The sequence below is a fragment of the Panthera tigris genome, chromosome A3, assembly GCF_018350195.1.
Source record: "Panthera tigris isolate Pti1 chromosome A3, P.tigris_Pti1_mat1.1, whole genome shotgun sequence".
NCBI lineage: Eukaryota > Metazoa > Chordata > Mammalia > Carnivora > Felidae > Panthera > Panthera tigris.
Genome location: NC_056662.1, coordinates 57,626,283 through 57,638,670, shown reverse-complemented (window position 1 = coordinate 57,638,670; position 12,388 = coordinate 57,626,283). Strand labels below are relative to the sequence as shown.

General features: G+C 41.2%; 1 protein-coding gene across 2 annotated transcripts in view; it reads left to right on the top strand.

The window, feature by feature from the left end:
* Positions 1 to 12,388, top strand: part of IL1R1 (interleukin 1 receptor type 1) — a 129,050-nt gene that overhangs the window by 61,748 nt on the left and 54,914 nt on the right. The window lies entirely within an intron of this gene.

Below are 12,388 nucleotides of genomic sequence, written 5' to 3'. Positions count from 1 at the left end.
TACATATAATGTAGCTGGCAATGCAAAGATTCGAGGGATTTCTTTCCTAGAAGGAAAATACGTGGTTATAATCACTGGTGATAGAACGTATACTTAGACTTAGTTGACTTGAAAAATCTCATGTGAACTTACCACGACTACCTCTTTTTAATAAATTTCCCTCAAGATTTAAGCATTTCTCTAGATTAGTATGGTGGGTTACTGAGCTGACTCGTAAGGAGAAGGGGCAGTTCCATTTTTGCTATTGTAATAACGTGGGAAATTACACCCAACATCATTCACCATGCTTGAATATTTATCATCAACCTCAAATTCTGAGTTTTATTTAACAGCAAGATTAGAGTTCTAAACTTCTTTTTCCCAGTTGAAACCTTTAGTAACTTTGGTATGACAGTGTGACAAGTGTACAGAAACTACATCCACAGGAAAGCGAAAAATGCTACGGGGAGGGGTGGTGGAGACAGGTACTTCCTTTGGTCTGGAACTGATGTATTGATGTCCAGATTATAAATTACTGTTCTAGGGAAACCTGCTGTGTGTGACTAAGTCCCTGAGGCTCAACTCTCTTTCTTTGCCTGGCCACAGTAGGCTGGGTCCATGTAGAAAACAGGTTTTGCTGTGTTAGCGAACCATGCAGTTCTGTGCAAATTGGATATACGTCTGCTGAATAGGATCATCCTCTATGGTCTAGGCCAGTGGTCGTCAATCCTGGCTGTGTATCTGAATCACCTGGGCAGCTTTAAAACATGCTGATGCCTGGGTCCCACCATCAGAAGTTCTCATGTGATTGGTCTGGGACACAGCATTAGCACAGGGATTTTTAAAAGCTTGCGAGGTGATTATACCATGCCACTGGTATAATGTGGGTTGAGAACCACTGACCTGGGATGTAGACAGCCATAAATTCAGTAAATTACCTGAGCAAACAAGAAGCTGGCTGGAGCAAGGCTGTCCAGAGCGATTGCCACATCCTGCCTGCTGGGGGAATTTACATCCATTTCCCAGAAAACCTTGTCCCTAGAAGTTACTTTCAAAGGCTCTCCATCCCATCAGTGTGGGTGGAATTTTCTAAGGCACGGTGGGCATTAGTCGTGTAAATGTAGCCACTGTGTACTTATTTGGCAAAGATTCACATGTCTGCTCTGTTCAAGCTATAGTCAGAGAAAGAGCCTACTTTTAAGAACTTGAGTATCAGGGCATTGAAGAACTCGTCCAGAATGAAGTTGGGGTTGCCAGTGCCATCAGAGAGGGGGAGGTGAAGCCAAGGGTTCAGAGGAGGGGAGAGAATCCCCCCTGGTTGGAGGAGTGGGGAGGAAGGCATGAGCTGGAGGAGGAAGAGTGACTTTCTCTGTGGAAGGAAAGAGGTAGCGACTGGGGAAGTTGGCGAGGAGGCAAACACTTGCAAAAGCTAGAGTCCAGGGAGACCCGGGCGGGTGTAGGACCCGCAATGGAGTGGTCTGGCCTCATCCCAGCCGCAGTGGGGGCCCCTGTGTGGCAGACTTTGACTGCCAACGTTGAAGCAAAGAGTGAGTAGGGACTTGCCTAGTACTATTTATTCAGCTAACGTGGATGGTTCAGAAGAAAAGTGTGTTTTGGTCTAACCATCCTTTTTGATAAGGTGGAAAAGAAGCCCACATAGGTTACCCAGTTTTGCACTGGCAAGGTAAGTGTATTGCATTTGGTGGTTCAGACTCTTCTAATTGCCTTTTCTCGAACTGCTAAAGCTTCCTTTGTTCTTCCCCAGTTCTCCTGAGAAAACACTTAAGAACTTCCCCCTCCTCCCCCCCCCACAGGATCTTGTCTAAAGTAGTAACAGTGAAACTCTGAATATGAGAAGATTAGGTGCAGCCATTAAGAGGTTTGATGGTTTGCACAGTCTTTACTTAACAATTTGGGGCCATATTGACTCTTAAGTAAATATGGCAACTGCTTTTCTTTTTGTTCTTCTTCTTTTCAAAATACAAAAACAAACTTTAAAAGTAAGGCAGATATTGGAATAAATGGGCAACATACTTCTGCAAATGATGTTTCTGGATTAATTTTACTGCATCCGAATGCTCTTTAGTGTATTTGGGGAATTTTATTAATAAGAAAGTCTAAGTGCTGCTAGTGAGTCAGCCTCTGAGACATCAGTACTCCTATAGTTGAGATCACTTTGTGTGAGTCTGACTTTAAAGCATCAAAAAGTATTTAATGAGTTCTCTGCACTGGGTTCGGCGCATTGGAGGATACAAAAAGATAAAATGAAAATAAAAATAAAAATAAAAATAAAATAAAATAAAATAATAAAATAAAATGAGGAGGAAGGACATTGTCCCCAAAACCTCTGGGTTTGCTTTTTTTGTCCCTTTTGCACAGTGGAAGAAACAAATCGGGCAAATCGGGAAATCATGGCAGCAGACTTCCGACACTTGATCCTAATGTGTTCACGATCAGGCTACATTTTTCTAAATAAAATTTGCACATCTATAGTTTCTTAGTTCTGCTTCTTACTGTTCTCATGTTAATTTATTATCCCACTGCAATACGTGTTTGACCCAGTTTGAAAGAATCTAGTGATAAGTGGGGAAGGAAAAAAAAAACCTTTAAAAAAAGGTTTAAACCTTTAAAAAGGTTTAAAAAAAAACACCCTCAAAATGGCTTAAAAAATCTTTAAAAAGTCTTTAAAAAGGTTATGCTTCTTTCCCTATGAATCTTAGGTGCGTGACAAAGTAAATGTTAACAAGTCTTAGTTTTAACATCTTGGTTTTAAATGTTGGGCAGTGTCGTCCCATATCCACATGTTTTCTCATCACACCACATGTCCAATTTGGGATGGGGAAGAGGTCCTTACTCTACACTTGAAATCCTAATACTTTCTCTGCCCACCTTTGGGGGACCACAAATAACAATGCCAAGCACCTACCATATGCCAAGTATCACAATAAACACTTTTATCTGTGTGTTTGCCATTCTGGAAAGGTGACAGAGGGGGCATGAGACTGATGAAGAATATTTGGAAATAGAGCTGGAGGCACCTTGACCTCTCCTGTGAGTTAATGCTGTTTGTGGCATTGTCGTGCATGGACGTTTCTTGCTTAGCTCTCTTGTTGACATCACAAAATCAAGTGATTGCGTATATTACTGTTAGTTATCTCTGACTTCTCAGATCATTAAACAGCCTCCAACATCTCTCTTCAGTTACTTCTGTACTCAGATTGCTGCCTTTGGGTCTCTATCCTATCTTTCTTCTGGCACGTTCCTGGCATGTTTCTTCTGGCATGTTATTTTTATCAGTAGGTTAATCTCACCTTGTAACTCAAGGACTCAAGACAGCTTATTGCTTATTTAAATGTGTGTCCAAGTCTGTATGGCCCCTTGGGGATGTGTCATATGGGCTTCTCAGAAATGGTGTTTGTGGGTGGGGGACACTGCTGGGCAGAAAATATTTATTTTGTTCCGAGCACTTGAGTTTCAGAAGTTATATCCTCACTTATTAAGACTTTGGAGGAGTGCTGAAGCTGCTACCTCCTGAGAGTTTTCCACCAAAATCAGTCCTCTGGCATGGTAAAGAATGTTTTGCAAAGTATCAAGAAAAGATATATAAATGAATATTGCTCCAAATAAACATACAATTCTGGAAGCAAAGAAAACATTTGTCAGAGGGTAATGGTAAAAACAGTAACCTTATGCTCAAGTTAGGTTGAACCTTGTTTCCAATAACTCAAGCATACCTTGAAACAAACTCCTTACTGTATTTTAAAAACATGCCTTTGTCTAAGGAGGGTTTCCCTTTTCTAATTTTCTGCTGAAAATTAGAAAATAAATTGTGTGTAGTCGGTGAGTTATTGTTCTGAACTTAACTGCATCAGATTAACTTCTGGAACTGAAATCCCAATGACACAATTTCACAGTGCGATTGTAATGTTTGTGTAAGCTCCAGGTGTTGAGAAAGATGTAAGGTACATCTGGTGCCAATGGCCTTCTCAGCCTGGCAGGGGCAGAGTTTGGAGTCTTAATGGGAATTACATAACAAGTGCAGACCATTAGCTCTTAGCTATGCAGGTGGATTTTAGTTATAACTCATTCTCATGGCCAGAAATCCCTTCATGGCACTCTGTAATGGCTGTTTCGGGAACTCAGGTGGACAAATAGTTTTGTCTTGAACTAGCTCAATTGGAGTTTCCCTCTGAGGTCTCAATGCTTTCAGGTCTCACTGACTTTCACGTGCTTAATTTGATTAGATCAGCCTTCATCTCTGTCATGGGGTCCTTCATGTTAAAATACTTCAGCACAGAGACTTTGATGTGGGTGTTATGTGAGTGTGTGTTATGATTGTTGTATGCTTCTGTGTATGTGTGTTGTATGGATGTGTGTTTTTATGTGTTGTGTGTATGTTGTATGGCTGTGTCATGTGCCTGTTTTTCGTGTGCTGTGTGTGTTGGTGAGTGTTGTGTGTGAGTGTGTATGTTACATGTGTATTGTGTTTGCTGTGTGCGTTTTGTATTTTGTGTGTTGTGCATATCTGTGTGTTGTATTTGTGTTGCGGGAGTGCCCAGAACTTAGCATATATTTTACTGGGTGCTTGGTAAATACTCATTAAATGAGGCAAGGGCATAATTCCTGCTCCCATGAAGCTCACTGTATAAACTCACAGGTTGGATTGTCAATTTCTTGAGAGTAGGGTCTAACTTGTGTTATGACACCACTGGCATACGATAAGTATAGGGGCTCAGACGGGAAATATATATCATGTAGCAAACTACAGTCTTGCTCTCAGGCTCAGTCTTCTTGAGGCAGACATTTTCCACATTCACTTTCTCACGTACTATATTATTTCCTTCTTTATTATGTTTACTCTTTATTGTCTGTCTACACTATGTAGAATGTAAGCTCCATGTGGGTAGGGATTTTGTGTGATTTGTTCCCACATACATCCCAAGTACCTAGAACACTGCCTGGTATATAGTATGTGCTCAATCACTGTTTATTGAATGACTAAATGTAAGAGGAGTTCTAGTATGTTCAGTACAAGTCAAGGTTTTTAGCCAAATAGAGACGTTATTATCTCTGTCATAGTTTGTGTTCAATCTCAGTAACTCTTCGTAAATAGCCTTTCAGGGTCTCTCCCTCTTGCTTTTCTCTGGTCCTCTCCCTAAGGTAGATCTAGCATCCTCTAGGGATTGGTTCCCATGCCAGCATTGTGGAGGGGGCCCAACCCAATCTGGCCCTGGTGAGATGTCTCATTCTGTTTTGTCATTGGTGGTAGCCCTGTCCTTGGGTCCCTGCTGTGTTTTGTCTACCACGTGTCTATTGTGGTGTGACAGGTCTCACCTGGGTGTAGGCCATCAAGTCACCCAGTACTGATGACTCTGGGTATTGGTGTAGATGTGAGGCTTCTGGACTCCAGTCTTCTGGTGCCAGAAACTCTCAGCAGCTTCTCTCCATCTGCTGGTGGCACCTCTCTCAGCTCTGCAATTCTCCTTGCCCAGCTGGAAGCCAGGTCTCAGTCTGCACCCACCTTCTCTGAGGGAATTGCTGTCTCCCCAGGCGACCTCAGGGGGGAGGAAGCCACCAGCCCTTTCACCGCAGATTTCTATTCCCCCTTTCAGTTGTGACTGTAGGAGTTAAGCTCTTGCTTTCTCCTTTTTCTCTTTCTGTGGGCTCTTTCCATCAGCTTCAGGACATTCCCTAACCATCTGTGTGGTAGAGGGTCTCCACTGCTTTAGTCTAGCCCTGCTTAGTCTTTGGTTCATGCGTCCAGTCTTCCTCCCTGACTCTTAAGATGCAAAGTCCACTTGAGGAGTTCCAAACAAATACCTTTTTTTTCTCAACAAAGCCTTGCCATTTCCCCAGCGTATTTGAAGATACATCTTGCAATAGATGATAGGTCATAGTTAATTGGCAGCATTTTCTTCTTTTCTATTACACATCTTACAATTAATGACATTTTAACTTAGGCTTTTTTTTTGGCCATGGCCTTAAACTGTATTCTGGAGTTCAAAGATGAGCGATGCCTTCTTTGTTCTAGCCTCCATCTTCCTCTTCCCAAGGTAATAGATGCCTCTTCTTCAAAGGTATGAAACCACTGGGCAACCAGACACAAAGGGTGATCCTGGAAGAGTATACATTGTTATATATTCAAGAAATAGAAATCCCCGTACATAGGATTACTCTCTGAATTAATATAAGTGGGATTGGAGCAATTTAGTGCAATAGATTGGCTTTCATGTTATACAGCTAAAGAAAAGATGTGTCCATTTCTTTCTTCTTTGTCCATTTCAAAGAAGTCCAGCTTGTTATATAGCAAAGACATAAGGACTCCCAGACAAATGAGACAATGCCCACCCAGGTTTTGGGTGAGTCACAGCCCTTGGTAGGTCCTGGTGCAGGGTGAAGATGAAGGCCCCCAAAAGTGATGCCATTAAACACTGGAGTAACCCTCCTGTCTGATTCCTTGATCATTCTGATGATCACTTCTGATCAGAACACTTCTGATGATATCTTGGTTTCTCAGTGTGTACTTCCTGGAAGAAGAAAATGTGCTATCAGTAAATAATAATACCTTATCCCTTTGGCAATCTGTGTGTGTGTTTGACACACACACACATACACACACACACACGTGTGCGCATGCGTGCGTGCACACAATAATGAATGAGTGGACATGAAATAGAGAAGAGCTAACTCTTGGAAAAACAATGGAATCTAAGAATCTACGAAAAAAATCTGATAAGAATGAGGGCTCTCAGCTAGATTTTGATGATTGTAAGCAATAAGAATTGGCAATGGCAAGAGTCAAGGGCATGTTTAAAGGAGATAAACCTGCTCAAGCAGAAAGGAAGAAATTTAGTCACCGTTCAGAAGTGCCTCTGGGAACAAGGACAAGGAAGCAGCCTGGCTCCCAGAAGGGCTGAATCAGCCTGGGGGGTTGTCTGTCAGAATCTGAATCTCTTTTCATTTTTTGTCCCCACTTCTTGCTTCTCTCTTTCTCTGAAAACTGGCTTTCTTTTCTTCTCTGCTTCACATGGAAGAAAACATGGCCACCCTCCCAAATGGAGTCCAAAGAAGAACAATACTTTCATTTTGACTCCATCCATGACATGTAGGAATTAGCTCCACGTATTTCAGGCTTGATGCAAAGTTCTTGGGAGAGAGCATGTAAATGTCCCAACTTTGGGTCTAGTGAATATTCTCAGCCCAACCATCCAAGTGTCCCTAGCCCCACACCTATGGATTGGAAGTGGGGGTCAGGGAGGTTGGCTTATTTTCCTAAGAAATAGGGGTATACTATGTACTGAGTAGATACCAACCCAAAGGCATCTATATAAATGGATAAAGATCAAATGCAGCCTTGAGTTAAATATACAAATATATTTAGTCTATTTCCTTAAGGTGACATTGGGTCCCAATCCAAGGTGGGTTGATTCAAAGGATGATATAATATAATGTCAAAGATTGGTCAAAGACATTTAACCACAGAGGTACCATGCTACCCTTATTTCATGGGAAGTTGCATTTTTTTTTATCTTTTTGGAAACAGCATTATGAAGCCAACTTTGAGAAGCAAGCTGAGTTTTCTTATAAATACATTTAGCTTCTTTGGAATGAAGTATTCCCAGAGTTCCATGCTCAAAGAAAATTTGACTACAGCAAAAGTACATTTACCAGAATCAGTGGTCAATGAAAGGATCAGGGGAAATACTTCACATATATGCTTTACACACATGCAATAATAAAATGTTATGGTTTAAAATAGTGTACACTAATACAATTCCAAGGAAATAGAGAAATGAGTAGAGTGTCTTAGGTGGATCCTTCTTGGTTGATGGAGAGCAAGGAAGGGGATTTGGAAGAAATTGTAGTGGAAGATGGAGAATAACAGGGAGAGGAAATTGGGGGAGAGGTTGGAAAAGGGGAGGGAGAAGAAGGGAAGGTTTTTGAGTGAGGTCATCTCAGTAGAGCCCTCAGATGCTGCCTGCACTATTTGAGCCAAGGAAGGGTTTGACAAGGATAATGCAAGGGACAGCAGAGTGGCCACCCTCATAGCTCTGTAGACTATTGGCTAAGGGGATCTCCTGGAGGCTCTTTCTCAGCTACTACCCAACTATCTAGAACCCATTGATCACTTAGCATGTGCTGTGTTCTCCCTGAAGAACAACTTGGTAGGAAAACCACAGTAGAGGATTTACTCTTGTGACTTCATCGTCTCTCCATGAAGACTAATTCTGTACTGGGATTTAGTTTGGCACAAACAATGTTTTTCCTTCCCCTTGGTCACAAGTCTTTGTAACCATATCGTTTCTTGGACTGAGGGCTTCCGGAGAAAGTGAAGGGAAGAGTTTCTGACATGGGTTGAGGGCAGTCACAAAGGTGAGTTAGAATTAAGTCACATTTAGCAGCCTGAAATGACAATGTGGCACACAGGTGAGACACGAGAATAAGGGAGATGTTTAAAAAGGGAAGCACAAAACTTTAAGAACTCTCAGCCCCACTGTGGTACTTATGGCTCAGGAGTGTCAGCCAAGCTGGTTGGGTCAAGCCTTTCTCACAGTCTTGGGTGTAATATTTCAAAGCAGGGCTTGTGTTAATGAAAAAACAAGCTCTAAAGACAAAACTCAAATTATCCGTGTTTCAAAAGGAAAGCTGAGGAAAGCGAAAAGATCTCTGGAGGGGAGGCGATGCCCATGAAAAAAGACCTCTTTTGTGATGCTCTGGATGCTGCAAAACTTGGAATTAGAAATGGTTTTCCTAGAAGACTTGCCATTGAATAGGTCACCAACTGTGGAGAAGGAATGGGATAAAGTCAAGGGTGAACACATAGACAATGAGGACAAGTCAAAGACAATGGTGTTGTCATCTCCAACCATTAGCTTTGTTTTTAGACATGAATTAGATGATTTAGATCAGTGGTTTTATTTTTTTTAACATTTATTTATTTATTTTTTTTGAGAGAAAGAGAGAGAGAGTAGGGGAGCATCAGAGCAAGGGGGACAGAAGTAGATCAGTGGTTCTTACCTTCCAAGGACTTAATGCTCTCTTTCTTAAAAAATATTTTATAAATCCCCTTTACTATTCTATAATGAAATTTACCGAGAACATATCCTACCTGCGTGTGGTATTAAAAATTGAACTATGCTACCCTAACCATGATGTGAAGGAGAAATAAACGTGATTCCACATTCAATTCAATGTGTATGTACATGAGTATGACTGAGCTGGAAGACAAAAAGAAACAGATGCTTGCAGTAACACACAGACATGTCTGTAAAGTGGCAGCTGCAAATATAGATGGAAGCAGTCTGTGTCTCCCTGGAGATTCCAGTATCATTAGTGGCATTGCCTTCGATGATGTGATTTTCCCCAGTGGTGAAAAATCTTTTTTAAAGTTCCCCCCAAAATAAAGTTCTACTTCACCTCAACTTTTGTGGTAGCTGCATTTCCAAAAAATTCAACACATATGAAAATGACACAAAAAATGCTATGTGTTTCTATGAAAAACAGAATTAGGCTCTGGGCTTAGATTTTACCTACTTTCTTGTCTGGTGGGATATTTTCAAGTTTTGTAGGATGGAGGACATTTTGTCGTTTAGTGCGGCCCTGGGTATTGCAGAACCTCTAGTATTCCCAATTTCTGTCCAGTAAATAATGCACCCTCCCAAACAGACAACCCAGAGTACTTCCACTTAAAACTGCCCTGGGAAAATTCTGGGCTTGGTGGTTAGTGGCTGTTATTCTGAGGAGCAGTTGGTAGCTCTTTAAACATACAGATTTCCAGGCATCATCTGTGGAGATTCTGCTCGGAAAGGAGGGCTCTAGAATGCCCATGGGACTCTGGTGCATAGCCGGGTATGCAGCCCACTGACCCAGCCATCTCTCGATCTGATTCATGAGGCCCCTTTCTCATATCTAGGGCCAGTGGCTATTTCGTCTGTGTTTGAAGGAGAAGGGTTGTAATATCAACGCTCTTTCCAGCCCACTTATTAGCCCAAATGCAAGCCATGAATTGGAGCAGTGGTCTAAGCTTCTATGTAAATCCCTTTTTTGGGTCCTTCCTTGTGTGCAGCAGCCCAGGGGGTGGTTGATTCGTGATTTAGACTTCAGCTTTCTCTGATGTGCTCATTCCTATGTTCCGAACCCTCACTTCATCAAGGGTGAGAAACACTTTGCTTCAGGTCTCCATATTGTGAAGTCCTATTGGCTGAGTCAGCTCCCCACGTACCCTTAGAAAGATCCAGGACAGGTAAGTTGTCTTAATGTCAACAACCTACATATTCATGGCTAGGGACTGATGAGACAAAACACAGATGGTTGAGAAAACTATAACCGGTTGCATAAGAGGTGGGGCAAGGAAGATAAAACATTGTCAAATGGAAGGGATGAAGAATACTGAAATCAAGTATAAGGACCGTCAATGTGCAGAGCTAAGTCATTCATTCATTCTTTCATTCATTCATCAATATAAGTGAAAATGAATCTACCACATGTCAGGCTTTCTTGTAGACAATGATAGTACAACAGTGAACAAAACAGACCAAAATCCTACCCTCAGGGTGCTTACATTCTAGTAGGCATAGCTGGTTAAGAAACAAGGTCACAAATAATAGAGACAGTGAGTTAGATGTGAAACGTGCTATGAGGCACCGGTAGGGACCTCAGATAGAGTAGCGGTGTGCGTGCATGCTCCTGTGTGTGCTCATGTGCATGTGACATCTAATGGCTTGAGATACCATTTGGCAATGCGGAAGGGAATTTCTTTGGCAATAGTAATTTGGAGTTTAGTAGTGTAGAAAGAATGGGAAAAAGATATTGCGGTTGTCAGGACAGGAAATGATTCAAGTTTTGGTAAAACTTTTTAACAATGAAAAATGAAGGGCAGCAGAACAACTTTGGCATGGCAATAATTGAATTTCTGAGTTTACGTAAGGAATGTTGAGAAACTTCTGGTTGCAAACTGACCTTTTGTTTGTTTTAAGTCCTTCATTATCTCTGAGGACTGTATAAATTTCAGCTCCCGATAGTTCCTCATGATATTAACAAAATTCACTGTTCGATCACACAGAGAGAGACTGAGTCATTTTACATTTCACACTTGGTTACTTTAGACTTGAGTGTTTGTGCAGAAATATCCTGCTTTTTAACTGTGGTTTCGGTTAGTGTTTTTGGAATAAGGGATTTATTAGCTGTGGTGACAAGTACATACTCTTTTAGCCAGAAATACTGATCTCCTCTTTACCAGAAAACTCCCTATTCAAAAATGACATAATATTGGGAGTTTTTGGCAAATAAAGCTTCTATATTGTTTGCTTATTTGCATATTATGAAGTTAAAAATACTGTCTAGTACATTCATTATCTGTGACTTTCTCAATAACTCTCTGGTGTAACTGGACAGTTATTTTTTTTTAATATTTATTTATTCTGAGAGAGAGAGAGAGAGAGAGAGAGAGCAAGGAGGGGAGGGGCAGAGAGACAGGGAGAGAGAGAATCCCAAGCAGGCTCCACGGGATCACTGCAGAGCCTGATGCAGGGCTCGATCTGATGAACCATGAGATCATGACCTGAGCCAATATCAAGACTCAGGTGCTTAACCAACTGAGCCTCCCAGGTGCCCCAGGCAGGTATTTTTATACCTGTTTTTTTAGGTTCATAGATCCTGAGTAATTTACCCAAATATAATTAATGTATGGCAAATAACACTCATCTCTATCGTTGACTATGTATCAGACAATGTTTAAATGCTCTTTACATATCAACTTTTTCAGTTCTCATAATAACCCAATAAAGCAGGTGTAATTAGGAACATTTTTTACCATCAAGGAAACAAAGAAGTTTAGTGACTTGCTCAGCACCACACAGCTAGTACATGATAGATCTGGGATCCAACCTACAGCTGTCTCCCTCTGGTTATAGAAAGCAGAGTTCCGATATTTCAGGGTGTTTTTTTACTTTACAAACAACAGCAACACAATAGTGATAATGGCAGAGCAGTGAAAGGTACCAGTATGAATGGCAAAGACCATGAGCTTTGGAGAGTGAGCTGAGTCCCCGTTGGTTTATTTCACTCACTGGATAATCTGAGGCAAGATCCTTAACTTTTATGTTTCCATCTATAAAACAAGGGGATAATGATATTTTTCATAGGGTGGTGAGCATAAATGTGATGTCCTATGAAAGCACTGAACTCACTGTCAGACATGTAATAGGTGCTTGATTATACATTTCCTTCCTTCATAAATGATCAATTATTAGGCATGGGTCAGATGAATAGTGGAAAAATTATGGTGAAGTAGACTGGAGAGGACACTGGCAATTTCACAACCCTTTCGAGAAATTCGGGGTGGGACTTGTAGCACTGAAAAGAGCAATTCAGATCTCAATAATGAGTTAAGACCCAGTTCCTTGTGGAT